This window comes from Ptychodera flava, chromosome 15 (genome assembly GCF_041260155.1).
Source record: "Ptychodera flava strain L36383 chromosome 15, AS_Pfla_20210202, whole genome shotgun sequence".
NCBI lineage: Eukaryota > Metazoa > Hemichordata > Enteropneusta > Ptychoderidae > Ptychodera > Ptychodera flava.
The window spans coordinates 9,046,704-9,052,060 of record NC_091942.1 but is presented as its reverse complement, the minus strand read 5'-3'; the positions used below and the strand labels follow the sequence as shown (position 1 = coordinate 9,052,060).

The window sequence follows — 5,357 nt, the reverse complement described above, 5'->3', positions numbered from 1 at the left end:
TGGAACGAAAAAAATCAAATCTATATCGCCACATTCTGCATTTGAAACCACGGAGATTGTTTGCTTTGTGTCTGTCTACCTATGTTCCCTGTGTCGTAAAAAAACTCTCGAAAATATGGAAGATATCGACGCACACTATTGGGTGTTACAGACTTAATATTGTTCATTTTTAAACAAATTCTGAAAACTAAAGTCGTCGCGTGTGTTCCTACCCTCAAAATTACTCATACAGTTGATGGATAAGGGATAAAGTTAAAACTTAGGCTATGAAAATTTTGATATTTATATACTTGAATATTGAATTATTCATTTCCTGAAAGCTATGGATTACAAATAAATGCTAAATTTGATCACACTTTCAATGTTGACTATACGATAAGATCAGATAACATTGTATAAAAATGAACAATTTAAAGTTGACATTGATCAAAGTTAAAGTAATATACAAATACTGGCAGCACAGTATATAACTGAATAGAGTACTGTTAACTAATAACAGTAAATGTACTCGACTGTGTGATTGATAAACCATTATTGTTGATCTCGGCAGTCGAATTTAGAAGCCATTCAAACTTAATTTGGACAAGTGAGAGTATAAATCAGACCATTAAAACATCCCTGGTTCCGTTTATTATATAATTGGCATGAGATTTGAAATTGTAGTGTCATATACTGCCTCTGAGCTTTAGATACATAAATTTTAAACTGTATGGCCGCAAAATGCAAGGCCTGGAATTTTACTCCCTAGGCCAACCACAAAAGCACGATAAATTATCTTGTGCTCACAAGAAACTATCTTGTGCTCACGAGATAAGTTTCTCGTGATCACGAGATACTATCTTGTGCTCACGAGAAACTATCTCGTGATCACAAGATCTTTTCTTGTGCTCACGAGATAGTTTCTCGTGCTCACGAGAAAGATCTCGTGCGCACAAGAAAAGATCTTGTGATCGCAAGAAAAGATCTCATGCGCAAAAGAAAAGATGTTGTGATCACAAGAAAAGATCTCGTGCGCACAAGAAAAGATCTTGTGATCACGAGATAGTTTCTCGTGAGCACAAGATAATTTTTTTTGGTTTTTTGCTTTAAAACATGTCCCTTACCGGCTTTCATAGTATGTATGTTCAAATTGTACAGGCGGGCGTCAATATTTTCTCAAAATTTCCGAATGAGACAGGGTCAATCATAATCTCCTAGTCGGGCCTTTTGCCTGCCCTTTCTCCGCCTGAAAAATTCTACTGAAAACCCTGGCCTGTAAGTGTACGCTTTGCACTAGAACTAAAAGCCCACATGAACTGTACTGTACAGTTCATTCTCTTACTGTCAGTTTTCTATATGAGTCATAACGTAACCAAATACGTGCACAGGACGTGTTGTCACTTGAAAGCGAATCTCGATCAGGTGCAGCCAACGGAGCTATTCATTGAAAAAGCTATTCCGGGGCAATTTTTGAGGGCAGGTGAAATTTCAATTTTGCTTGGGTAGGGGACATATTTTTAGCTGGCAGGGAGCACATTTTAGTTTTTAGTCGGAAAGGACAGATATATCGGTTGATTGATCTCTTCGGAGACTGGGATTTGGGGAAAACAAGGAGAGGGGAAGTTACTTGTAAAACGGGGACAGGGGAAAATCGACAGGTCTTTTCATCGCAAGGCAGGGGAGCTTCATGTCTGCGAGGGAATGATAAAACTTTGTTAAGGGGAATTTTTTCCAGGGCAGGGAAAATCGACAAGTTTTTTCGCCACAGGGCAGGAGAGCTTCAAATATTCACAACGGGTAAGGGAAACAGGCAAAATATGTGGGGCGTGTGTAAAAATGAAGTTTGAGTGCGGGAGGGAAGTCGAAAAATTTTCAGTCGGAGAGCAAATTATGAACAGCTAATTAATTACCCTCTGGACTTAAAATTAGTCAGTTCACATTACTTGTCCTGCACAATATATCTTATCATAATAAGGACCCCTTTAAAAGTGCATTGTTCGTTGGCTGACCCTGCTCGATTCGGAAAGTTGCGCACATGTGAGATAATGGTGGACGCTGAAACGGTTTCTAGCTGCGGAAAACGATTGTCCCTGGACAAAATCAAAAGTTTTGAGGTCAGCGCCGATGATTTTTTCTTGATTGCGTGCCCGAAATCAGGTACTAATGAGACATTTCATGTGCTCCCCGTTGAGCGATTGGTGGAGTTGGTGATGATTTTCCGCCAATGTAGAAAAGCTGTCACTTCCATATAATAGCTCCGTACACGTTACAAGGAGGCATTGTTAGTCAAACAAAAGTTTAAAAGTTGTTTATGTTATTAATACGTTTTAAATATGAATATTGTTGATAAAAATACAATCTTTCTGTCGTCTCTGTAAACCAACACTTGTACTGAACCGTATATTTGAAATCCTGAATGTTCAACATATATGCTAAATTGTTGGGTTGTGGCTCAGATCATCGGAAATATACTATACATAGTTGTAGCATTGCACAGTAATGCGAGGTCACGGTATTGCCTTCACAGTCTTTCCAAACAGTAAGTATTATATAAAGGGACAGTTGAAGTTTGTGATATGTTAAATTACGGCCCATTTCTATCTTGCCAGCATTTTCAAAAATACTTGAAAGACATGTTCATAGTGCTTTGTTTGATTACTTTTCTAGTTCAAATCTGCTCTTTGACTCAAAATCTGGTTTCAGGAAGAATTACTCCTGTCAAACGGCTCTAGAAAAAAAGAGGGTCCATGGTTTTGAATAATGTTTACAATGGTTTTATGAATGGCGTACTTTTGTTGGATTTGTAAAAGGCCTTTGGCCTTATTGATCATGAGATTTAATTGACAAAGTTATTTGACAAAGTCATTTACGGTTTGTCTGATAGTACCAATAAGTGGTTTCGTTCTTGTTTAACAAATCGCCAACAAGTACATTATGTCACAGTCGGCTTTCCAAAGGGCTCAAATTTAGGCCCACTTTTATTCATTTTTATTAATAACATGTCTCTATTCGTGACATCATCTTCTTTGCATATGTATGCAGATGTCAGACACTGTTGTCAAAGGGTAAATGCATTAGAGATATCAATGATGTAGTGAGCACAGATATTTCCCTATGTCGACTTGGATAACTGCAAATCATATGCGTATTAATGCTAAAAAATCTAAGTGTCTTTTGATAAAAACCCATCAAAGACGGGGTCGTTTGAATGAAACAAATGCCTCATTATCTGTAGAAATAGTGGCACCCCCATCCACGCTTTTCTCTGTAGGTACAACGTGGATGAAGGAGATCGTGCCGTTCATTCTCAATGGCGGCAATATCGACGAAATCAAAGACACCCCGGCTGACGTCAGAGTACCTTATTTGGAGTTTGCCTTGTCCTCAGACGACGATGAACGTGTAAAGCAAATCCAATCCAATTTCAACGTACCAAAAGGGTTCAGCCTTGGCGACTTAAAGCCACCAAGAACTATCTGCACCCACTTGAGACGTGAATTTTTACCGAGAGGAATCGAGGAAAAGCGAGCTAAGGTACTATTCGGGAGTATGAGGGCGTGAATGCGATTTTCGTGGGTACCATTTTTCTTTTATAAGCCATTAGATCTCGGAAGGTGGTGGTCACAAATGGGCAAAAAATATTTGGAACGAAAGTGTTGGAAAAAATTCAGCCATGCATGCAGCTATAGAAAATATGTAAGTGCAGATCGACCGAATAAAGGATGTGAAAGTTGGTGAACACAGTCTGCAAGTCATGCGAAATCCGAAAATAAAAGTTTGGAAGGGAAAGGAAAGAAAGATTCCGCCTACCAATACCCAACAATACAATGGTCTATCACCGATTTCCTGTCGGATGTTGTGTGTCCTCTCACGTGGTTTATGGATGTGATAAATTCATCCAAACTTTCGGTCACCCGCTTGACTTGTTATTGGCACTATATATAGTGTCGGTTTTTTCCGGTCTATTCGTTTCGATGGCGCCCATATTTGTCAAATTTATGATCCGAAATGATCATGAAAAATAAAAGCTAGGTTTCTCTGCATGTTGCTGCATTGGGAGTGCACCACAAACGCTACACAATGATTCTTTAAATTCTCGTATTTACTGTTATTATTTTCCAATCGTAGGTTATCTACGTCGCCCGGAACCCCAAAGACATCGCCGTGTCTACTTATTACCCTTCACTTTAATGAATCTTAAACACTCAATTTCAAGTACACTTAATCATCCGGAGTCGATCAATGAAATAAATGAGCTGACAGAAGTTTACAATTCTACTTTGAAAAGTTTGATGGATTTGCATGCTCCTGCCAAACAGAGAACCATTGTGCAGAAAACCCCGTGCCGAATGGTTTACAGAAGACCTACTGGCTAAGCGTAAGGCTCTGAGATCACTTGAAAAGGTGGCGTTCTTCTCAACTTGAAATTGACAGACAGATTTTTATCGCTGCTCGTGTTGAGTATAACAGAGAGTTGGATTTGGAGAGAGCGTCATTTCATCGAAGTAAAATTGAAAACGCAAATACCAAGGAACTGTTCCGAGTTGTTGATGACATTTCCGGTGCAAAGAAATCTGCTTCCGACATTCTCCCAAATAATCATGAACTATCTCAACTACCAGCTGCCTTTGCAACAGTTTTTGAACAGAAAATAGTAGACATTCGCAAAAAACTTCAAAATGCTAGTCCTCTTAGTATTGAACCATTCTTGTATCAGAACTCGCTCTCCATTCTTGAACCTTTATGTATTGATGATGTAATTTCTATTGTTAGTAAGATGCCTTCTAAATCGTGTCAACTAGATCCAATGCCCATACAGATGTTAAAGCATGTGTAAATGAACTAGCCCCATTTACTGCTCCGTATTGTAAATTCTTCTTTTCGTCTGGTGTTTTCCAACTGATTGCAAAACAGCCATTGTTCGTCCACTCATTAAGAAAAGTGGACTTGATTGTAATACAATGAAAAACTATCGTCCCGTATCAAATTGTAGTTTTCTGGACAAGTTTTTGGAGAAGTGTGCCTTTTTTCGTTTAAATCGCTATCTGTCCGAAAATTCTCTGTACGGTCGTTTTCAGTCTGCTTATCGCGAGGGGCACGGCACCGAAACTGCACTTATACGCATGTTGAACGATGTCATGCTCGCTCTCGATAAACACCATCATGTCGTCCTGTTCTTTTGGATTTGTCAGCGGCATTTGACACAATTGATCATAACATTATACTGGGTAGGTTACGCTCTCGTTTTGGTATTCAAGGGGTTGCTTTAAAATGTGTTCTACCTGAAAGGTAGAACACAACAGGTCTCTGTCAAGTCGATGTTATCTAACAAATGCATTTTAAAGTATGGTGTACCTCAGGGTTCAGTATTGGGTCCT

At 39.0% G+C, this 5,357-nt stretch overlaps 1 long non-coding RNA gene across 1 annotated transcript; it reads left to right on the top strand.

Moving 5' to 3' along the window:
• Positions 1-2,112: 2,112 nt before the first annotated feature.
• Positions 2,113-4,158, top strand: LOC139152339 (uncharacterized). The gene is made up of 3 exons (XR_011556603.1): positions 2,113-2,136; positions 3,251-3,513; positions 4,108-4,158. It is a non-coding gene; the product is annotated as an uncharacterized lncRNA (long non-coding RNA).
• Positions 4,159-5,357: the final 1,199 nt, after the last annotated feature.